The sequence below is a fragment of the Schistocerca piceifrons genome, chromosome 4 (assembly GCF_021461385.2).
Source record: "Schistocerca piceifrons isolate TAMUIC-IGC-003096 chromosome 4, iqSchPice1.1, whole genome shotgun sequence".
NCBI lineage: Eukaryota > Metazoa > Arthropoda > Insecta > Orthoptera > Acrididae > Schistocerca > Schistocerca piceifrons.
In genome coordinates this window covers 338195313-338220971 of record NC_060141.1, presented here as the reverse complement: position 1 = coordinate 338220971, position 25659 = coordinate 338195313, and positions in this window count along the sequence as shown.

The following is a 25659-nucleotide window of genomic DNA, read 5'->3' as shown; positions in this document are numbered from 1 at the left end:
CCCCAACAAAGAAGGAATTTTCATCAACTGACACAGAATGTGTTCCATGTATGGCTAGCCACTTCTCATAATGGCACAGCTAGGTAGTTTACTTCCATGCCACAACAAAAGCAAGAGAGAACTTGTTGCTGTGGGACTCACTCCTCACACTGAGATTGATGAGGGACAGCTGCTCCAAAACGAATGAAGCTGCAATCGTTTAATATCCATTATGTGATGAAGGACTCCACAATGTAAGATAAATATCGACCTGGTGTGTAACATTTCTCATTTCCGAAAAAAATGGTTCAGATGGCTCTGAGCACTATGGGACTTAACAGCTGTGGTCATCAGTCCCCTAGAACTTAGAACTACTTAAACCTAACTAACCTAAGGACATCACACACATTCATGCCCGAGGCAGGATTCGAACCTGCGACCGTAGCAGTCGCAAGGTTCCGGACGGCGCGCCTAGAACCACGAGACCACGGCGGCCGGCAATCTCTCGTTTCCGTTATCGTATTACACACTGAAGGGAAAGAAATCTCAACACCAAGAAGGAGTTGCGCAACATGTTTCTACATCTGAAAGTTGACGTCTAGCCAAAGTTAGCTTTAATCGCATAAGAGTGGCCCTAATAACGCCACTATTAGGATGCTAATCAGGCTTGCTTTAAGTAAGCGCTGAAGCGGTTGTGAGTATTAGTTTGAGATTGGATCTGGTGAGCTGATGTTAATCAAGGACGTTTTCAACGTAACAAACACGCCATTATCGACAGCTCACTTAGTTTGGACGAGGTCCTGTAATAGGGCAACGAGAAGGTGGATGTTTCTTCTACGGTATTACAGAACGACTTGGTGGGCATGTAGCCAGTGCACATGATTGCTGGCAGCGGTGGTCACGAGAATGTACGGTCGCAAGGAGACCGTGCTCCGGACGGCCAGGTGCACTACCGAGAGAGAAGACCAGCGCGTTCGGCGCATGGCTCTGGGGCATGGTAGTGCCTCTGCAGCAGCAATCTAAGCAGCTGTTAGCACCACAGTGACACAATATATTGTTAGAAATCACTTACTTCATAGACAGCTCCGAGTCAGATGCCCTGTAGCGTGCATTCCACTGACCACAAACCACCGCCATTTGCGACTTCAGAGGTGTCAAGCGAGAGCTCATTGGAGGTCCGTTGTGTTCTCTGATGAAAGATTGTTCTGGCTCGGTGCCAGTGATGGAGGTGTGTAGGTTAGGAGGAGGCCAATCGAGGGCCTGCAACAATCCTGTCTGTGTCCTTGACACACTGAATCTACATCTGGGGTTGTGGTCTGGAATGTGATTTCGTATAACAGGAGGACTTGAGAGGTGGCATGAGCCCCCCCTCACATTTCTATCTTACTCAGAGTAATTCGATTTTCCTCTCTAATTGCATGCAGTTGAAAGTCGCTATTCCTTCACGAGCGGACTTCCCACGCAGCGTCTCTCGTCACCCGGGTGGTCCGGTGACAGGCGGGTTCTGCTGTTTCTTGAAAGGGTTAAGCCGACGGGTGTGAGGGACTCGAGTGGATGCTTCCCAGACGCCGACATTCTCATAAGAGCGGCGGCGACACGCCCACAGGGGCCTGACGGAGCGGCTGAGCTAAAGATTCCGTTACTTCGCAGAGACTTAGTGAAAACAGTTTCTGGCGGGCTACCAGGGAGGCGTGGGAATGACTTGTGTTCCCAAGTAGTCTTGGCGGGCAAATTTCCGCGTTTTCTGCAAAATCATAACTGTGATTGGCTTGCTCAGGGAATAGCTCCGTGACGTAGCAAAATCAGTGAAGAGATTGGCGACAAGTATCTCCATTGGTGGAATATTACTGCGTCGGCAATAGAGGGGAATTTTCTGCCGGTTTTCGAGTTGCTGATTGGAACGTTTAACCACGGCCACTGTCGTGGTGGTGGGAATTTTCTGTGTTCGGCTTGTGCGGGTGCTCTTGTAGGAGTCGTCTCTCGCCTGTCGGTCAGAGTGGGTTACAAGACGGAGCTCTCGCTGCTTTGGACAACCTGCCTTCCGTTGTCTGTCCAATATACTTTCATTTAGTTGTTACTGTTGGACGAAGTTGCTGAAGTTCCGACTTCAACGTAACTTTCCGAGTACATTTGGCAATTGAGCGTTCTGCGTACAGGCGGCCTATGTTGTCCGTATTGAGCAGTTCTGGCTAAAGTTGACTGTATCGGAGTTACTGTGTGACTTCGCTTGTTAAAATCAATCACTGTCTCGTCAGTGATTGTGTAGCGAGCCTTTTTCGTCTCCCTCAGAGGCGCATTTGTGTTGCTAGGAAGTCTTTAGTCTGGAACAACCAGACCAGGATAATTTGTTTCGGGCTACACTTGCGACATTATCATCATCACGACGGGATGTCGAAGAAACCAGCCATCGCTTCCGGTACGCCAGATCGTGTCCTTGCAGTTAAGAAGACAGCTTGGTAATGTATGTCCGCAGCTCCGGCAGATTAGTGAATTTGCTCTGTGATAATCAGAGCTCAGCAGAGCGCGCCTGTTCCCGTCTTTTCTTACTTGGTTCTGTCTTGGATGTTCATTGTCTGAGTTCTCACTACTGTAGCAGCAATTAAAGTTGGGTTGGCTGGGTGTTTCTCTTAAGATTTGAGTTGCAAGGAATTGGCTCCACATACCACTTGGTCATAAATGTCACAATCTAGTTTAGGGACAACCTCACCTTCACAGCATTCGTTTGAGTATCCAATATGACGTATTGTAAATGTTTCGTGTGTTTTGTTTATTATTTTGAGTTTAGTCATAATAACTCAAATTGTTATTTTGGACAGAACTTTCATTCTGTGGATCGGTAAAGCAACCGTTTCATTTCTCACTACGTTAATGAAACTTTGCTTTATTTAATTAATTTCTATCAAATTAAATTATTGCGGGTGCCAAACTCTTTTCTACTCCACTTGCAGGGTCGATTACAGTCAGTTCGCGTTTCTTCTTAATCCATGTGCGACAGCAAAAGTCGGAGTTAGAAAAGGGGGGGCTTAGAGCATCATTTCGACATGAAGATTCCAGAAGAATTTAGTGTTAATTACACTGCTAGCCCCGGCACCTCGCAGACTATCGTGGTTATCCCACACACCCCGACTGCAAATTTGTGCGTCACTGTGGTGATTCGACCAGCTGTGATGCCATTCATGAACATTATTCCACCGTGTGTTTTCCACTCGTAAAAACACCGCTGCTGCAACGCAACATGCTGTACAGTGTGTCGACATGTTCCTTGGCCTTCCCAATCACCAGATCTGTCTCCAATCGAGCTCATATGGGACGTCATCGCCGGCAAACTCCAGCGTCATCCGTAAACAGCATTAACCGTCCCTGTACTGACCGACCAAGTGCAGCAATCATGGAACTCCATCTCACGTTGTTAGTGTACCAGAATTTGACTTTTGCAATGGCTTATATCGTACTCAGATTAACCTGTGATCTTACAGAAATGTGTTCCCTAAATGTCGTTACTCTAAATTAATTATTTATTTGGTGTTGCTTTTTCCGTCAGTGTACTTACTGTGAGGTGGGGCATAACAGTACTAAAAGCTATCCTGGTGGCAAGAAATCATCTCACCTCTACAGCTTAGGTCGGCCTGTTTGTATCGCCAGTACCATTAAAGACGCCCAGGAAGCCCTTAAACACGGCCGTCGAGTGAACGTCGCCTACAAACTGCTGGACGGACGAAAGAACGGAGAGGGTGCGATAATCGCCCCTTTACGAAGCGATCGGAGGACCTGCCCGGCGGTGGTTATAACGAGGCAGCCGACAGCTGCCGCAATTACGGGCCGCATTAAAAATGCGTGAAAACACACGCCGCGGCTTCGTCGCCATCAAATGTAACGCGCAGGGACGGCCCTCGCGAAACACCGCGCCTCCATTATGCGCCGCAAATTACACATTAAGGAGCTGCCGTTGGGATCCCAACAGGTGGAGGAAGTCATGCTTTTCTAGAGGAAAAAACCGAACGATTGGACGGCGTCAGTGATGTTTATTTACAGAGATTATATGCAGAAAAATTGGGGGCCTGTCGCCGTGGGCAGATTGTATCTGGCCGACAGAGGGTGGGGACCTGTCGGGTCGTTCTTAAAAGAGCTAATTGAGCAAAATTGGTGGTGCCGTGCGATGCATAATGGGTCCGTTCCCGGACATCTCAGCCCAATTTCAGCGGCCGGCGAGAGGTGGCGGTAATCGTCGGCGGTGTGCTTGTAGCCTCCTCGTGGTGGAAGGTGATACAGTGTATCGTGTGGCCGCGTCCCGTGAGACAAGACAGGTGGGCCCCGTGTGGTTAGTTCTACTTTCTTTCTTTTTCTTTTCCTGTTTCCCTTCCAGTCGGCAGTGCTAGGCGACGCTTGACAGCGACAAGCACCGGTCCGACAGGTGTACAATGGACGGCGCTGACGCCTGTCGTTTCATCTTAATGTCCGGGCGATATTATCTGGCGACTTTCACCGCCGCTTGGCATTGAGTTATAGTCGGTGTCACATGCAGGCATTTTACGTGACTTGGAAAAGAAGGGATGAAAGGTACTCTGTTTCGTGTTTTTTCATTAATCTCGTCCAAAAATGTAACTAGAAGATAATGTAATGACACTGGGAAGTGCGTCGGGCCAGCTCCGATAAAGATACCAAAAACCTCGCCTGATGTGAAGACAGTTGATCGTGTCTGTTTATCGACAGGTGTGAACTGTTTCTTTAGAGCTATGTGTTCTTGTTTGGAATGGTAGTCATAAAAGTCTCATGTTACTCAGCTCACAGCTGGAGGCACTAATGGCTAACCAAGGTGAAAAAAAATCTTCATCACAGGAATTTCTCTGTCCGTGTTGTGGGCTAAATTCCAATCCTGTTCTCATCATCTCATGATGTGAAGTCATAACATATTTGTATCTCATTTCGAAATAATTTGAGCGTCTTACCTGTTCCAGGAGCATTACCAGTGTAATATGCAGCTTCCTTAGCCATTTACACTGAAGATCTACGCATTAGGCTGAAATTTAATACAATTCTTTGGAGCAATCGGCCATACATTACGTTGGCCTTGCGCACTATAGGACACGGTATCTTGCAAACAAAAAAAAAAAAATGGTTCAAATGACTCTGAGCACTACGGCACTTGACTTCTGAGGTCATCAGTCCCCTATAACTTAGAACTACTTAAACCTACCTAACCTAAGGACATCACACACATCCATACCCGAGGCAGGATTCGAACCTGCGACCGTAGCGGTCGCACAGTTCCAGACTGTAGCGCCTAGAACCGCCACTCCGACCGGCTCTTGCAAACAGTAGATGAAAACAACACGGATTTCATCTTCATAGATATCCAAACACTGTACCACATAGCCTACTAGTAACCACGATAAGATCATGCGGTGTATCTTCCCAGATATATGATTCAGTCGAGGTATATTTGACTAATAGAGTCCAGTACGTTTTATTTTAAGCCGACTGATTTACAGACATAGAAGCAACATCGAGTTAATGCTGTTTACGGATGACGCTGGAGTTTGCCGGCGATGATGTCCCATATGAGCTTGATTGGAGACAGAACTGGTGATTGGGAAGGCCAAGGAACATGTTGACACTCTGTACAGCATGTTGCGTTGCAGCAGCGGTGTTTTAACGAGTGGAAGGAAGCCTAATAGCATTTCTAATGTGCTCAATATACACGAAAAATTTATCCCATAGTATCAGCGGCTCTATAAGGCTGTTCGCCGACGATGTTATTGTATAAATGATAGTTTACAGGGGTAGAAAAAAATGTGGAGAACTGCGAGATATGTGTGCTTGATGATAGATGATGGAAACCAGCTGGTTGCGCTGTTGTATTTGAGCACGAACGGCACCTGTGCGGCGTCCTCAATATATACTTTGCAAGTGTCAGCCGCGGTCACAACAATGTTCTGCGTGGTTATGAGAGCATTAGGTGGGCGCTAAGTAATTTAGAATGTGGGAAATTGTTGGAGATCGTATGGTTTATGCTTCTGTAACAATGGGAGCCAAAGTTTTTAGTGCGTCAAGAGGCAATGTATCGAAGATGTATGCCGTATGCAGGGAATGCGGAAAGACATCATCCGCTAAGTCACAAAGCAGACTAAAGCGTGTGTTAAATGAACATGACGGGCGGTCATTGAAGAAGCCTGTGACGAAAAATAAGCGGACGACAGCTGCAAAAGTCACAACATAAATGAATGTCAGCACCAAGAAACACGAAGCCACCTCCATAATCAGAGAAATTCAGGGTGAGCTGGAATTCCAGAAACACACATCAGTAATGCAAATGCCCTTAACAGAAAAACGTGGTGCCAAAGCCATAAAACCTACACTGTGCAGCAATGGAAAAATGTTTCGTCGGGTGAGTCTTGCTTCACACCGTTTCCAGCTTTTGGCCAAGTTTACGTCCCAAGAGTGAAACATGACGGTTGTTCGGTAATGATTTGAGCAGCCATAAGGTGGTATTCCATGCGCACCATAGTTATTTTGCAAGGTCGCATTACTGCCAAGAATTATTTGACCATTTTGGCTGATCAGGTCCTTCCCATTGTACGTTGTTTGTTGTCCTTTTGTGAAGCAATGTTCCCCGACGGTAATGCCCCTGTTCACACAGCTGTCTTTAATTGTGAATGATTGCAAGCTAAGGCCTATAGCTTAGAACGCCCCTTCACGGCAAAACATAAATATAATTGTAACGCATTAATACTGTGTGTTGCAGCATTTAAGTAGAGTTAGGTCTTTATGGGCGAGAGTCTGTTTTATTAACTAAGATTACATTTTCTACCTGACTAAACTACTTTAAGAACATCTTAAACAGTTCAGTTCCACGGAGATTCGAGCTGGAATTAAGAAAGAGAGTAAAGAAGTCGTATTTACTGGCAAAGAACTGTGCACGGTCCGACTAGGATTTGACGATGTTTCGGAACTGATGCTTTGTTTCACCAAACTACTGGGCATACACGGTTGTTTTCTTTCCCTATCCTTTAGTCACAACTTGAACTATGTCCCTAATGCCTTGTCGTCGATGAGAAGTTAAACTCCAGACTTCATTGCTTCGGGGGCAACCCTCATCAGGCTTCCAGTATCTTGTATATAGTGTTACCTTTTAGAAAGTTCTAAACAACTGCACCAAAAACTTTGCTTCCGTGTCCCCATACACCTAGAACCAGACGAATTTTAATTAGTCTCCCATAAACACAGTATAGGTAAACATACAGGGTGAGTCACCTAACATTACCGCTGGATATATTTCGTAAACCACATCAAATACTGAAGAATCGATTCCACAGACCGAACGTGAGGAGAGGAGCTAGTGTAAGTTGTTAATACAAACCATACAAAAATGCACGGAAGTATGTTTTTTAGCACAAACCTACGTTTTTAAAATGGAACCCCGTTAGTTTTGTTAGCACATCTGAACATATAAACAAATACGTAATCGGTGCCGTTTGTTGCATTGTAAAATGTTAATTACATCCGGAGATATTGTAACCTAAAGTTGACGCTTGAGTACCTCTCCTCCGCTGTTCGATCGTGTGTATCGGAGAGCACCAAATTACGTAGGGATCCAAAGGGAACGGTGATGGACCTTAGGTACACAAGAGACTGGAACAGCACATTACGTCCACGTGCTAACACCTTTTTATTGGTCTTTTTCACTGACGCACATGTACATTACCATGAGGGGTGAGGTACACGTACACACGTGGTTTCCGTTTTCAATTACGGAGTGGAATAGAGTGTGTCCCGACATGTCAGGCCAATAGATGTTCAATGTGGTGGCCATCATTTGCTACACAAAAAAATGGTTCAAATGGTTCTGAGCACTATGGGACTCAACATCTTAGGTCATCAGTCCCCTAGAACTTAGAACTACTTAAACCTAACTAACCTAAGGACATCACACACATCCATGCCCAAGGCACGATTCGAACCTGCGACCGCAGCGGTCGCTCAGCTCCAGACAGTTGCGCCTAGAACCGCCTTGCCACCGCGGCCCGCTGCTGCACACAATTGCAATCTCTGGCGTAATGAATGTCGTATACGCCGCAGTACATCTGGTGTAATGTCGCCGCAGGCTGCCACAATACGTTGTTTCATATCCTCTGGGGTTGTAGGCACATCACGGTACACATTCTCCTTTAACGTACCCCACAGAAAGAAATCCAGAGGTGTAAGATCAGAAGAACAATGTATTGTGTCAGCCTGCGGCGACATTACACCAGATGTACTGAGGCGTGTACGACATTCATTACGCCAGAGATTGCAATTGTGTGCAGCAAATGATGGCCACCACATTGAACATCTATTGGCCTGACATGTCGGGACACACTCTATTCCACTCCGTAATTGAAAACGTAAACCACGTGTGTACGTGTACCTCACCCCTCATGGTAATGTGTATGTGCGTCAGTAAAAAAGACCAATAAAAAGGTGTTAGCATGTGGACGTAATGTGCTGCTCCAGTCTCTTCTGTACCTAAGGTCCATCAGCGTTCCCTTTGGATCCCTACGTAATTCGGTGCGTCCGATACACACGATCGAACAGCGGAGGAGTGGTACTCAAGCGTCAACTTTAGGTTACAATATCTCCGGATGTAATTAACATTTTACAATGCAACAAACGGCACTGATTACGTATTTGTTTATATGTTCAGATGTGCTAACAAAACTAACGGGGTTCCATTTAAAAAAACGTAGGTTTGTGTTAAAAAACATACTTCCGTGCATTTTTGTATGGTTTGTATTAAACAATTACACTAGCCCCTCTCCTCACGTTCGGCCTGTGGAATCGGTTCGTCAGTATTTGATGTGGTTTAGGAAATATATCCATCGGTAACGTTAGGTGACTCATCCTGTATAACAGTGCCTTTGACTATAAGTAATGTGCCTTGAATATCCTGTTACGATTGTGGCGTTAAGGACAGATATTGATATGAAAGAAGGAGAGAGAAAAAATAATCGCAACACAATGTCATAGCATCAAGCTGTGGAAAAAAACCAAGATGGCTGTCGGTTTTCACATCTCCAACCATGGAATGGATTGCTATCAATGTCTCCATTACTGGAGTAATATTGGACATATTACGACGATCACTAACATTTCGCATTTGGAATTGAACTTGGTGTCACTGGCCACCCGCCACAAAAAGGAGTTACGAAGAAATTACTGCAAAGAGTTTTCTAGAAAACGTGCCACTGTTAAGATGAAAGGGTCCCTCAAAATGGACAATATCACAGAAACGCTAGGAATATAGAGGAGAATGGACGCTGCAGCCATGCAAGAAATATAAGTAATACTACGGTATATTGATAAGTTTCACTTATGGACCGTCTGACAGCAACTGAATAAAACACAATTTTAGTGCCATACGCGTTTCGCCTTTATTTTCTGCAAGGCATCATCAGTGGCAGGTTGCGTAGACAGTTTCTTACATATTACGCTCCTGTTGCATTTTTGGTGTTGTTCTTCTTCCTATGAGCGTCAATTTGCTGTTTTTTCCGCATTCCACAGCACTATGCCAATGTGCTGTGGAATGCGGAAAAAACAGCAAATTGACGCTCATAGGAAGAAGAACAACACCAAAAATGCAACAGGAGCGTAATATGTAAGAAACTGTCTACGCAACCTGCCACTGATGATGCCTTGCAGAAAATAAAGGCGAAACGCGTATGGCACTAAAATTGTGTTTTATTCAGTTGCTGTCAGACGGTCCATAAGTGAACATTATCAATATACCGTAGTGTTACGCGCAACTGAGGAGGACAGGACCACAAAAGTTGAAGATGTAAATATAAGTAAACTTAGGATTTAGTTACATCAAGACATGAGGTTTATTTCATGAGAAACTGAAGAGGATGCATATACATCAGACGGACAAGTATGGCTCTTGGATTACTGTGGTGTCACAATAACATAATAACCGACAATGTGGGCGTGTGAGAATGCAAACAACCATCAGTTCTTGACAAAAACTGAGTTTCGTTTCAAAGGTAGTGACGCTCCTGGAACCTCAAGAATGTTTTTGATTTGTAGGGCCTCGATATTCTACATTCAAAGAAAATATTAAAAATCATGCAGCAATGTGGAACGCGTTTTCTGTTAATTTTATTTCGCTTTCGCTTTGTGCACGTTTCCTGTTAATTTTAATTCTCGCAGCATGCACACAGATAAAGTTGTTTGCGGGAGTTAAGACAGTACTGGACACGTTATCACGTCTGCTGGACTCTGTTGATAAATACGCCGTTGTCTCTCCGTTACTTACGTTTTAGTTAATTCACTATAGGCTTGGAAGGTATTAAGCCGTATGTGTGTACAGGATGGCAAATATAATAGGGGATCGAAAAGTGTTTTCGGTAATTCGTGACAATCTAATCGAAACACCATTAGAAAACTATCGGAAACGATTTGAAATACCGGAAAACTTTGGTGACGAGGAAGGAAAATCCTACAAAATTCCAAGATGGTTTACTATGCTAACGAGAATTTCGAGATAATTGGGCCAGAACATACACGCATCTCTATCCTCATAAATAGTTTCAAAGAAAAACAGCCCTCGGTCACTAATTTTTAACGAATTAACCGGGTTTCAACAAAGCAAGGAGTGTCTTTCTCAGAATTTAAATCAAAGAATGGTCTATAACATGGTCACAGAATTATGACTAAAAACGTATGATACAAATTATCAGTACGGAATCTTCGTGAAAGACTAGCAGTACTTATATGCCATTTATAAAATAATAAATATGCCAAAAGGGCATTATTTGAGATAAGAAAAATCGTGATGGCGAGCCACTAAGGGCTGCTCGTTACTTGCGTGGTGCAAGTTGTAAACGGAATCTTTGTGACTAATGTCCTTTTGGCATATTTATTATTTTACAAATGACATTTAAGTACTGCCAGTCTTTCACGATGATTCCGTACTTATAATTTGTATCAAACGTTTTTAGTCATTATTCTGTGACCATGTTATAGACCATTCTTTGATTTAAATTCATAGGAAGACACTCCTAGCAGTGTTGAAACCCGGTTAATTCGTTAAAAATTAGTGACCGAGGGCTGTTTTTCTTTTAATTGTAACTATTCACGGTCTCTGAGCGTGCTGCCATGTACAAAATTTTCCTCATAAATAGTCTATTACATCTCAGATAATGCTTCCAAACCGAATTGAGGAGTTTATCATAGGGCTCTGGAGCCAAGATAGGACCAGGTGATAGTAAATACGCTCAGGTCATCTTGTTTTCAAGAAAGATATTTGAAACGATGCACATAATTATAGGGCTACATCACAGTCGTTAGTCAGTTGCTGAATTATTGAACATGGCTTACGCTCACGTGTTATGACTTCGGAGAACGGAAACATAATATACAGGGTGAATCACCTAAAATTTTCACCGCAAATACTGCGGAAATGGAAAGTTCTATTGACGTGCGGTTTTCACAGAATGGAATGGTAGTAAGGGGCTCGGATTGTTAGCAAATAAACAGACTGTAATAATACTTAGAAAGGTTATTTTTGTGCAATAATACAGTTTTTTAAATGGAACAATGCCTGTTCACGTTAACAAACTAAAAGTAGCGGAAATTATAATGTGATTACTGTTTGCTGCATGATTCTAGTGCGAGTCGTTTACGAGATATCGTATTTTGGGACGTTCCCACACTGATACTTGTAGAATGCCTATGGCAGCGCACACCAAAGATCAACACAAGAGGATACACTAGCTACATGGATTTTGACCAGTGACGAGACAACTGACTCTCACAGGTTGCGTTCAAAATGACAACCGGCAGTGGCAGTACACCTTCCAGTCTGTTATGGAACGACTGCTGCACACTGATGGGTGTCATGTATAATTTTAGTATCTGAATTTTTGGTATCTGAATCGATTGTGAGTGAGCAGTGATGTTGTAAGCTGTATCGGAGAAGTTAAGTGAGTATCTTTGAGCTGCGCGGGGGTGCAGCGGAGGAGACTCTGTTTAGCTTTGGTGGAGTCGGGGAGTTGAAGTTCAGCTGTGTTAGTTAAGCTGATAATATTAAGCACTGTTAGTGAGGGAACTATGGAAATATTATGACCAAATTTAATGTCTCAGTATATCATTTTGTTCAATCGACATGCTTATGAAACCAGTTTGTGAAGGAAGAAATCTAATCGAATGTCAGTTAAATACAATAATGACGTTACTTTTTTTCACTACTGCTGCGCCATCGAACTAACTTGGTTATTGTAGTGAAAGTTGTTAGATTTGAGAGATAGGAAAGTGTATCGTTCGGGATGTTAAGAAGTCCATTAAATTTAAAATCTGCCTTGAGCACTTTTTCTCAGTATACAAAAATAAATAAATAAATAAATAAAAATAAAAATAAAAAATAAAATAAAAAGACATAGTGTTGTCATTTTGCGCGTATTTCATTTTCTTACCAACTTTTCTCTTACAGTTCTTTTTAATGGATCATCTAAACGACTATATTCGATAAACTGTTCGATTTCCAGTTAACAGAGAACTCACTGCACTTCTCGAGTGTCTCTTTGTAGATACAGTGATTTGCAGCTTTAGTATAGCGGCGCGCAAGACAGCAGTACTACAACGTGTTTATACAGATTTGCGCAGAATAGACGTAAGGAGAAAAGATTATGATTTTTTTATTTATTCAATCAGGGCCAACTAATGTTATTCAGAGACAGTTTTTGTGATCAAATTTTGGAAAGCCAGTTACTCTAGGTTTCATGTCCAAGTTAATTATTCAGGCAGTTTATACTGTTCAAAATTCTTGCAGTCAGGTTACTATCTTTTACAGTCTGAACGACTGCCCTTTTCATTACGACAATTAATTATTGTTACTGTGCAGTTTGTCTATCGCATTACGACAGTACAAGTTTCATTACGACAGTTCATTTATTAACACAGCGCTGGCTTACAATCAGAAACAGAGTGCTTCAGACATATTTTTATTTATTTAGACAACTTCAGTCTCTATTTTTATTTATTTAGATAACTTTCAACACCTGCTAGCATTTCCGCGGAGATGTCCAAGGAGGCAGCTGTGACACGTCGTTACATATCATCAGGTGTAACTGGTATTTGGTATGTCCTCCTTGACAGTGTCCTTCAGCTTTCCCTACAGTAAAAAGTCTGCATTCTCCAAATCCGGGGAACGGGCCGGCCAATGTGCACGTCCTCTGCGTCCAATCCAAGGACTTGCAAACAATTCCTCAAGACATGCTGTAGTTTTTCGTGCGCTATTGGATGCACAGCCATCATGTTGGCACCACAGGTCCCTCCTAGTCTGCAGAGGAACGTCTTCTAGCATCCATGGAAAATGGTCTGTTAGGAGGCTGCGATAGCTATGCGCGTCCAGTGTACCGTTTACGAAAAACGGGCCTATGAGCTAATGGTTCACTATCCCACACCACACGTTTAATGACTTCGGTTTACAGCGCATAGACCATGGCAGATGTCATGTGAGATTCAGTGGCTCAATGACTTGCTGCAAGTCGCTCAATAGGACGGCGGATTGGCATGCTCATTACCACCAGACCAGCAAGCCTGATGCCATGAGGATTACGAATATATGAGGGTTGTCTAGAAAGTAAGTTCCGATCGGTCGCGAAATGGAAACTACAGTCAAAACCAGAGACGTTTTATGTGCAACAGTTAGGTACACCTTCCACCTACTTCTCTACATAGTCGCCGATCCAACTTCGAGTTTTGTCGTAGTGTTGTATCAACTTTCCAATATGCTCGTCACAGAAAGCACCCGCCTGTGCTTTCGGCCAGTTATCTGTACTGCTCTGTGGAAAAAATTTGTCTTCATTCCCAGCAGTTCTTGTGAGAAGATATGAGACTCAGGAGGAGCCAATTACGGACTGTATTGTGGGTGATCAAAGACTTCTCTTCGGAAACGCTGCAGGAATGTCTTCATTGCCCCTGCAGTGTGCGGCCGAGAATTGGCATGAAGAAGGAACTGCTCGACAGTTGTGTTATGGGGGCTGCATGACACAGGCGAAATCTCTAATCAGGCCCTCATACTTGGTGGGAGACGCTATTCCCTACGCATCTTTATGCGCTCACTGTTCACGCAACACGATCGACGGGTATACTAGAGACACTTCCCAACACATCTGTACAAAACTTTACCGGATTTTCCCAGTGGTTTCCATTTCGCGACCGATCGGAACTTGCTTTCTGGACAGCCCTCGCTCTTCCTACGCACTATTTGCGCATGGGAGAGTGGAGGGGTAATTATTAGGCTACCAAAAGTACCCTCCGCTACACACCGTAAGTTGGCTTGCAGAATATAGATGTAGATGCTGAGCGTATTTAGATATGTCCGTGATCTCAGAACGAAGGGATGTCGGAACATTTGGGTTCCTAGCATTTCATTTTTTTCATATGGGGCTTTTATGTATACGAAAATCCTCATCAGTACGTTTAGCAACAGTTACACAGCATTAAGGCTAATTTGATGCTCAGCTGTCGGGCCAATGTTTTCGTCACCCTGTAAGATACGAAATATGGCTAACCCCACTAACAGAAAAACACCACAAATAGAACAGATACTTGTGCGCAAAGTGGGACTCGGGATTGCCACTTCCGGCTTGCACGAGACCACGATGAAACGTATTCTCGCAACAGCCACACCTATGGGAGAGGCAGAAAACAGATATCTTGCGAAACAGCAATGTTTCATTACTATCGTTACTGTGTTTTGCGCTATGAGTGGCATTCTCCAAGTCCAGCAATTACAAACACCTCGCGAGGCCAGGAAGTCCGGAAGCAATTTGGGTGAAGCCGGAAGTACGTGTCCCGACGCAACACAGACGGCGGAGGAATGGCGCCCGTAACGAATTGGACTTTCGTCGATTAATCAACGGCGATGTCTATCTCAGCGATGGGGACGCGCAGCGGCTGTCTCCAGATAGAATCTCGCAGAAATGCTCATTAGCGCCGCCCTTAACATCCCTGCCCGTAACGCAGATAAGTTTGTCTTGGGAGCGAAAACTCGAATGAGTAACGGGGTAGGAACAGCCGCAAATTACTCGCGCGGGCGCCTGTTTGTACGGGTGGACTTAACGTCGAGGTAGTGTTTTAAATTACAGCGGCAAACAATTGTAGATGCTATCGGCCGGACAGAACTTCGCAATTAGCAGGAGAATGGGCCAGCGCGCCCGGATGTGACGTCAGTAATCTCGATAACGCTATCTGCGGCTCCTGAATTCAAAATTTACGAGACGATAGCGCAGTGACTGCATATCGGGGCTTGTCGGCCGTAACTCATTCCCCGTAATAACTAGTGAGGCCTCGGTTTTCTACAAATAGACGCCCGTGGAGTTCAACGATATCTGCAAAGTATATGGTGCTCAAAAAGTAGTGGCTCTGGATGTCCTTCAGCGAGCCTCACTTAGACTCACGCGTGTTAAGTGCGTATGATATTACCGGTTACATTACGGACTTCATACGAGGGTAGAACTGTACACATTACAACTTAAAAGCTGTATGAAACCAAAGCATTCAATGTGGCTTATATACTTCGAAGATCCCCAACTGTTAGAAACTTATTAACAGTAAATATAATCTTCAGGTAGGTGTTTCTTCTAAGATCTACAGAGAGTTATCAGTACCAACGACTGTGGTAATTCCACTTCAGTGTAATACAAAAACATCTGTATACCTTATCGTTCCTGAGCTTATTTTATGTTTGAAACATGCCTCCCATATTTAAGAAACCCATAATGACTTATGAGGTTCACCGAGCGATACATGACTCGTTATGTGGATTGGAAAACCGCTTACCAGACTACAATGCTCAGCCGTTAGTAATTTTGCTTGATCTTCAGTCCCCATCTTTGTGGTCAACGCTTCCTTCACAAATTTATTTTTCGTCGTCTTGTGGGGCGGCGGGTTAATGATAATAATAATTAATTGTCTTAGTAATCAACCATAAATCGTAAGTAGTAGGATACTGGAACACTGTTCGCCGTTTTTGAGAGATCCTGGAAACTATTTCTGTGCCAGAAAGCGATGGAGAACATACTGACCATAGTTCCCATTCTGCAAGCCCACATTCTTGTCCAGCCCACGGAAAGAAATGTTTATATTCTCTATTTGCTCAGCAGAATCAGGACTATGATTATGAATGAAGATTTTGAGTTCTAATTGATAGATTTATTTGGTGAAGTTTCGCACGCACCAGATCGTAATATTCATTACATTAATATTAATAATAAATCTCTCTATTTTTAAATAGCCACTTTCTCAGACCCATAATATTTTATAACAATGTCATAAGTGAATTTAGAACCTTAATAATTTTTGTATGAATGTAGTTAAGTTTGTTAAATCAAAAAAAAAAAAAATTAGCTCGCCTACATGTAAACTTTGCCGTCTAGAATTTTTAGAACGGAACTGAAAGTAGAACATGACCTCTGAACAACAACTATAAGATACCCTGTATTTGTTGTTATTTACATCCAGGCCGTGAAACTTGCTATAGGTTTATTGTTTAATAGGTTTCATCACGTGCTGTAACCAATACCTTCTAGTATTAATATAACAGATACCCAATCTGCTAAAAATAAGGACATTTTTGTTCGAAATAAAGTTTTCAGAAAATTACTCGAAAACTATTAGAGGTAGCTCAATGGGATTACATAATTAATGTTTTCATAATAACCCAAAGCCTGCTACAAATATTCATATTTCTAAGTCTAATATGCAGCGCCTCAAACTTTTCTTAAAAACATGGATTCTAACCAAAATATGGCTTTAATCACCTTGAGACTTGTACCTATTAATTTTGACATTAATCTGCACATTATGACAAATTTTTGGGTTCCTAACTTTATTATTTAGAGCCACTTATTTTCTTCTTAAGATTATGTATTTCGGGAAAAATATTCACCCGATCAATCTGAGGTTTGACAGTTTAAACACTAATATACCAAATCACTTGCTGACTAAGTTTGGAAATGCAACTTCAGCTTTTAATTTCATTCTTAATTTATGGTGCAATATTTGTGTGCCACGCGTTGTGATGACGTGGCGCTGCTAGCAGTAAACTGGGGTAAGTCCCGGCGCACTCACTCGCCTCTGTATCTCTCAAATGATACAGAGCTTGTTTCGCCACAAGCTGACATAGTGAGTGAGACTCCTCTGCTAACAACAGTGAGACGCCTTAATAAGCATTGTGTTTCAGACATTGCATTAGGCACTGTATGGTTCCTATCGGCGGGAAGACTCCTTTCCTCTGTGTAGATCTCACATTCTAGTTTGAAGAAAATCATCTCATAAGAGATTCAAAGTAGATGGAGGGATAAATCATATTCGTTTACTTTCAAACCTAATACCGACAACGTCAACACTCAGCGAGTCAATATTAAGTACATGAGAGAACTTATTTTTGACAGTAACAGTAACAAACTTTCTTTCCGTTTCATACACGTATAGAACAAGGGGATTTTGACTACTTATGAAAGGAGTGAACAGAGTTATGAGCACAAAATACTGATAGTAAATCGAAGAAAGACAAGAGTAATGAGAAAAATCAGAAATGAGATTAGCGATAAGATTAACACTATAATTGGGGACCACGAAGCAGTCGAACGCATTCTGCCACCTTGACAGCTACACAACACTTGACGGACGTAGCAAGTCTGATATAAGAAGCAAACCAGCACAGACAAAGAGAGCGTTCCTAGCCAAAAGGTCTATTGGTATCAAACATAGACCTTAATTTGAGGAAGAAATCTCTGAGGATGTATGTTCGGAGCACAGGATTATATAGAAGGAATCATGGACTGCGGCCAAATCTGAAAATAATGGAATCGAAAAGACTGAATATAGTGCAGCGAAAAGGCGTTGAAAATTATTTAGACTGATAACATAAAAAATAAGGAAGATTTCCACGGAATGTGGAAAAAGATTGACCAGAAGAAGGAACGGTATGATAGGACTTGGGTTAAGACATCAGGGAACAACTTCCATGGTACTTGAGGGAGCTGTAGACGGTAAAAACTGAAAGGACGACAGAGTTTGAAGTGTATTCAACAAATAATTGAGGACGTTGGATGCAGATGCTACTGAGGGATGAAAGATTCCTAACACGACAGTAAGTCGTGGCAGACAGCGTCAAATCAGGCCGAAGATTGATGAAAATGGAATCCTCTAATACTTTAAGTTTATCTCTACAGGAAATGTATGTTCGGTGCAGAAAAAGATTCATAGATTTTCTAGGAAAATTTTTCTTGGGAGTTTCGGAGTGGGTTTTCACGATACTTTAGAGTTCTCTCTTCTAGGTTCTACCTGTTTAAGTCAATCCACATTTCCATTGCACTCCCGATAAAGGCAAATGATATTGTAAAAGCACGCACTAAACCTCTTTACATCTGCACGCTCTCTGATACAGGGTGTTAGTGTTGTGTTCTGCCTAATACAGGGTGCCTACGAAAGCTGCTTTCTCGAACCGCTAGACAACAATTCAAACAAATCGTATTAATGGAGTTTATTACAAAAGGAAATGATTACAATACTTTGCGAGATATGGACGTGTCGGAAGCAACGGGCGACAAATCAACATAAGCAAGCTCTTCAGTATATACAATTCGTAATACAAGTGACCCAATACAGGTTTCTAAGTCACTGTTGTAGTACAAAATTGTTAAGGCCACTTGTTGACAAACTACCTATTGGCTTCTGTCTCAGGTTCTTCGGCCGACGTTCATCTGATGATTTTACTGACGTTTCGCCGGCACGAGTGACTGGCATTGTCAAAGCTTCACCCACCACTGCCGGTGGTGAACTGGAGCAGAGCTCGCGGCTGCAGACTATATGTGCCTGGCGCGCCAACGTCCGAGGGCTACTTTTGTGTGGAACCATGGTGAAGAACAGATCGGTGACTTCTAAGACAGTTGAACAGCCTCCATGCCAACATAAAATTTACCATGAAAGTAGAAAAGGACAAAAAACTGCTATTTCTAGATCTGCTGGTCACAAGGGATGGCGAAAACCTGGGACACAACGTGTATCGAAAACCGACACACTGTGGCCGATACCTGCACAAACTATCAAACCACCACCCGAGCCAGAAAAGAGGCATGATTAATATGCTCGTAACGCGAGCAGGACGAATAAGAGCCGCAGCCCCTTAGACGCGAAATGCAACACCTGGAAAGTGTTCTGAGGAACAATGGACACTCAACAGACTATATTAGTAGTGTAACAGAGCCAAACACTCGGTGAAGTAAGGAATCAGAGAAAGAAATATCGGGTACGACCTTTCTACCATACATTTCCAGAGTGACGGGACGAATCGGCCGTATATTGCGCAAACACGGCGTAAAGACGATTTTCAAACCGACAAGGAAGATCAAAGAGTGTCTTAGATCGGGAAAGGAGGAAAGGGACCCACTTGAAATGTCGGTAATATACCGTATATCATGCACATGCGGAAAATTTTACGTCGGAATGACTGGACGATCAATAAACACCAGGATCGAAGAACATAATCGACATTGTAGGTTGGGAGAGGTGGAGAGATCGGCCGTCGCAGAGCACGCTCTGAGTGAGACCGACCACGTAATAAAATTCGCCGACACGGAAGTTCTGCCTGTGGAGAAGCATTATCACACGCGCTTGTTCAGAGAAGCTGTAGAAATACAAAAACATGCGAACAGCTTCAACAAGAAAGAGGAAAGGCTTAAGGTAAACGGATCCTGGCTTACCATACTGCAGCGAACAACCGTCGCAGGTAGCAAGATGAGAACCTCACTAGAAATGACCAAGGAGAAGCCCTCGGACGTTGGCGTGCCAGGTACATACAGTCTGCGGTCGCGAGCACGACTGTAGTTCACAACCGGCAATGGAGGGTGAAGCTTTGACAATGACAGCCACTCGTGCTGGCGAAACGTCAGTAAAATCATCAGATGAACGTCGGCCGACGAACCCGAGACAGAAGCCAATAGGTAGTTTGTCACTGCTGTAGCGTCCGTAGGCCGACTCGACTTCAATGGCGCGGCGCTTATATTCTCTTCGTGTAGAGGCCGCTCCTGTCTCTGTGTCGTCCTAGAGAGGGATCCATCAGCATGCTATTGGCTGACGTGGTGTCACAGCCCTCTCTGCTGTAGCGTTCCTGGCCGAATTGCCGGCGCATGACGTTACGCCGGGACAGAATCATCTGAAACTGATGCTGTAGGTTGGGAATATTGTTGATGTTAGCTGAACAAGTACTTAATAGTGTGTGAAGTAGCAAAGTGACGCGAATTACGGAAAACTGGCATCAAATCGCTTTCCTTCTACTGACATTCATATTTTCTATGATTTCCTTAAAATACTGCAAACGCTCGCCAAGACTGTGCTTTTGAATAAGCGATAGCCAGTTCCTTTCTCATCGTTGTTCTACTGACGTTGTGTAATTAATTAAATATTCAGTGTAATATTTGTTAATAATGATCGTAATTTATTAATGTGCCGGGACTGCACAATGTCGACATCGATATCTTGCTACAGTATATCGTCTGGTAATTCAGCACCGTCTTTAAATGAGTTCTGAGACTTGTTGTTGGTCAAAATAATCATGCTGGTGCATTCAGACTGACCAGGTAGCATTACAATCCTCTGTCCATGTACGCTCCTGCTATGGCGCTTTGGCGCTTTCTTACAGTCTTACTGCACTACCATATCAGGCTTCCATTGAGAGTAAGGTTTACATACTGTCTGTGAGTGAAAATGAAAGACACGAATGGATTACGCATCCTATCCAACTGGCAACCTCTGATAAGCTGATGCCGGCTTGTTGGATCGCGACAGATGTGTGACGGTAATACATGACACTCTCTTCCTGTATTGAGCACGTATTCTCCACGAGAGAAGCCTTGCAACATTAGCAAAGTCATGCATAGACCCCAGCTTTCCGCGGACATAGATCCAATATTCACTAAATACTGCTAACATATGGAAGAAACATCTTGGACGTACGTAGCACGTTATCTTCTGCATCTTGTAGCTAGTCGCTAATACTTCTTAATGAAGCGGTATGAAAATGATGCACGAAATATCTATTGCTCTTGAACATAGATTCTAGATGCAGCAGTTGCTTAACAGTCACCCTATAGAGATTTATCTTGTGGGCTTATGGCAAATGGAAGTCCTTTAACGATCCACCTTCTGTCCATCTGAATAGGATGCCTAGTTTGTCTCACCTGTAACTGGGCTTATGTGATCCATATGGTTCACCACGCAATGGAAACACACTTCCCTACTGCTTTTCTGTAGCAATTAGTACTCCGTCACAGACATTAAACTTTAATTTTTCATCCATTGACTACGAGATTTTAACTACCTTTCATCACTCATCTGCTGTATTACAGAGACTGCTTTGTTCAATACGGCGCAGAAGCTTCCTCTGTAACTTTTATTTCCAGGTTTGTAGGCCGATTTTAGCATATAACAAGACTGGAATTGTGTACACACATAAAAAATTCGGTATCAGTCTCCTTCGTCTCCATTCACCATTTCACAAGTCATTGCATTTCACAGATAATTTTTAGTACAGTAACTTATTTCCTCTGGATGGACTTATCGAACACTGGTACAATAAGATCTTTGAAGCAACATCGACATGCTTCCATCTTAGGCCTATGTTTCCGCATCTGCTCAGCAAACACACGACTAATAGGACGCACTGGTCTGCTTCCCCGTTCCGGCCATACTTTGTGGTTTGCAGAGTCCAGGGGCTCGCCGAGACTGCAAGCATCCCTTCGAATACCATTGTATCAATTATTTGTCTCCGATGGCTATTATCGTTTCCCAAAATTTATTCAGGTGATCGACCCCAAATTAAGCATGAGGAAACTTGGTAATCGTTTAAGCCATTGTGTAAGAGAGAGGGAGAGAAAGAGAAAGAGAGAGAGAGAATCTGTCCTCCACCAATTTGTAAAGATTGGGCTTAGCTCATTTCCTGCTCTTCTAAAATCTTCGTTTGTAGTAAATTCCTTTTAATACTCCGATTTCGATAAATCCGTTAAAATATGTTTGAGCTTTATATTTTTAATTTTTATCGTGGCAATATCGTAACGTGACGCATCGCACTGTATTAGTAGCCAAGCATATATAAAAAGAGTGTATTAAATATATACTATACTCAAATGATGTCCACTTGTCAGACATCTATGAATACGATGTTTTTTACGCATTTCATCAGTTCGTGTGTTTAATCAGGTACGACATACGCAGGTAAACAGATCAGGTGACATTAGCAGAAACACAGCACGTACATATTTTGAAGCGACCAAGAACGATTAAGGAACAAGAGTGGCAGGATGTTTATAGTGCCGATAACACATATAACGCTTTCCTTAATACATTTCTCGTACTCTTTGAAAGTTGCTTTCCTTTAGAATGTTCTAAACAGGGTACTAACAATGACAGGCAGCTTGGGTGTCTACTATTGGGGTAAAAAATGGTTCAAATGGCTCTGAGCACTATGGGACTCAACTGCTGAGGTCATAAGTCCCCTAGAACTTAGAACTACTTAAACCTAACTAACCTAAGGACATCACACACACATCCATGCCCGAGCGAGGATTCTAACCTGCGACCGTAGCGGTCGCGCGGTTCCAGACTGTAGCGCCTAGAACCGCTCGGCCACTATGGCCGGCTACTGGGGTAAGGGTATCATGTAGAACAAAGTGGGGATTATATCAGATTGTTAGAAGTGGTCACAAGCAAGCTACAGCAGCTCATTACAAACAGTATTCTAAGGTGCTTAACATGTTGTCACAAAGGCAAAGAGTATGCGGTGCGTAATTACTAGAGCTAATTCACAGGATAAAATTAAAACCATATGGTCAGACATGAAGGAAGTGTCTGGTCAGCAGCACGAGGTAGACGATGGAATGTTAGTTCGTTGCAAAAATATTTCTGTTACTGATAAATCAGATATATCTACAGTATTTAACAGTCATTTCTGAACACTGCTGGTGAATTAAATAAAAACTCAGTTTCTACAGTGGATCATATAAGTCCCTTTTCGAGACTGAAGTCTGAAATACTCTTTTGTGATACTGACAACGGGGGGAATGAGTCATTAATTAAATCACTGAAGGCTAAGGACTCTCTTGGACATGATGGCGTGCCTAGCAGAATATTAAATAACTGTGCTGTACATATTAGCCCTGTACTTAGCAATATTTGTAATGGTCAGTTTCCTGAACGTTAAGGTACTCAGTAGTAACTCCGCTTTATAAAAAAAGGATCAATGTAGACAAATTTGGGACTATTTCTATGCCATCAGTGTTTGCTAAAGTTGTTAAAAAGGCTGTGTGTGTAAGGATAGTTGATCATTTTATTTCACATAATTTGCTATCAAATATACAGATCGGTTTTAGAAATTTTTAACAACTGAAAATGCTATATTCTTTTTTCCCTGTGACGTACTAGATACATTAAACAAAAGTTTTCGAATGCTAGGAATCTTTTACGATTTAACTAAGGTGTTTGATAGTGTTGATCACAAAATATTCCTCCAGTGGGACCATTAAGGATCATGGGGCGTAGCTCAGAAGTGGTTCACGTTTACTTTAACAACAGATAACATAAGGTCATTATCCACAATATTGAAAATGGCTATGATGTAGGATCTGAGTGGGGAACAGTCAAATGAGGTGAGATTAGCAGAAACACAGCACATATGTATTTCGAAGCGGCGAAGACTGATTAAGGAACAAGAGTGGCAGGATGTTTATAGTGAAGATAACACATATAATAAACACAAACAGGGATCACTGTTGGGGTCACTCCTGTTCCTCATTTATATAGATGATATGCCCTCTAGTATTACAGGTAACTCTAAAATATTTCTCTTTGCTGATGACACTAGCTTGGTAGTAAAGGATGTTGCGTGCAACATTGACACTGATTCAAATAGTGCAGTCTATAACATAAGTCCATGGCTTGTTGAAAGTAAATTAACACATCACACTAAAACTCAGCTATTAGGTTTTCTAACACAAAATTCAACAAAACCCACCTTTTAATTTCACAGGATGGGCATATGTTTAATGAAACGGAACAGTTCAAATTTCTTGGTCTTCGGATAGTAAACCGTCGTGGAAAGCCAACGTTCAGGATTTTGTTCAAAGACTTAATGCTGCCATTTTTATCATTCGAACTGTATCTGAGAAGTGGTAGTTCGACACGAAAAGTAGTCTACTTTATTTTCATTCGCTTCCTAGTCTGAAAGGATAGTTTTGACTCATAAGCGGGCGGTTCGGGCAACAACTAGTGTAAGTTCGAGGAAGTCTTGTCGACCCCTGTTCACTATTCTGGGTGCTCTGACATTGGTCTCTTAACATATATATTCTTTACTTTCGTTTCTCGTTAACAATATCAGCATATTCCCAAGAATTTGCAACTTTCACTCAGTTAATGCTAGGCAGAAATCCAATCACATTTGGATCGCACGTCATTGACTCTTGTGCGGAAAGGTATGCAATACACTTCTGCATCCGTTTTCAATAAGCTACCACAAGAATAAAAAAAATCTTAGCAGTAATCCACGAGCTTTCAAATCGAAGCTGAAGAGTTTCCTTATGGGTCACTCCCTCTGTTCTGTCTAGGAATTCCTTTAAAAATTAAGTTAATTTTCGTGTTATATTGCTGATTGCGTTTACATAAGCTTATGGCTTGTCTTTTTGGGCTCATAAATGTTTTATTGTATCTGTTATTACTTTTATGTTGTAATTTCATGTGCTAACACACTCCATGACCTTGGAGATTTGCTCCTCAGTTTGGTGCTACGGAGCAAGACGCAAAATAAAATACAACTTGAAGCAAACCAAGCGCTGTATCATGTGTGAGATACAGAGGCGAGCGAGTGCGCCGTGACATACCCCAGTTCACTGGTAGTAGCGCCACGTCACCTTAACGCGTCTGCATGCAGCGCACAAGTTTTGCACCACAATTTAGTATGAAATTAAAAATCAAAATTTATCTTTAAAACTTTGTTAAATTGTAGTTTAGTGTAATAATGTTCCAAATACCAAGTCTTGATGTTCTAAACTTAATAGTTTACGGAAAAATGCCGTTTTAAGAGAAAAATCAGAGGCGCTAAATAATGACGCTAGGAAGCCAGAATTTGGTTAGAAGGTGCAGTTAGAAGCTATAAATAAGTGATGGTAGTTTCCTAAACCATAAAACAAAATTTAACGCCAGAATCCACGTTTCTCGGAAAAATCAGAGGCGCTAATTTTGGACTTAGAAACTTGAAACTTTGTTTTATGTCTCAGTACACCCCAAAAATAATAACAGAGAGTCCACGTTAATCTACCTCTTCTAGTTTTTGAGTAATTGAATAAAAACTAATTTTGTAACTAAAATGTACCTAAGTGTTGTAGATCAACTACTTGAACTTTTAATGATAGAGGATTTTGGTTAAACCACATGATCACATGTATCAAACAATAGAGCTACACCAAGTTTAAGACTTGGAACATAAATAGCAACTGATACAAGTCTTAGCAAAGGTATGGTTCAGAGGTAACAATCTACCTTTAGTTCCACTAAATAAATTCTGTTAAGCAAAGTTTTCATTCTAGCGAGCTGAAACTTTCTACGTGCTTTCAAACTGCTTATCTGCAAACCAGCAAAATTTAAGAAGTT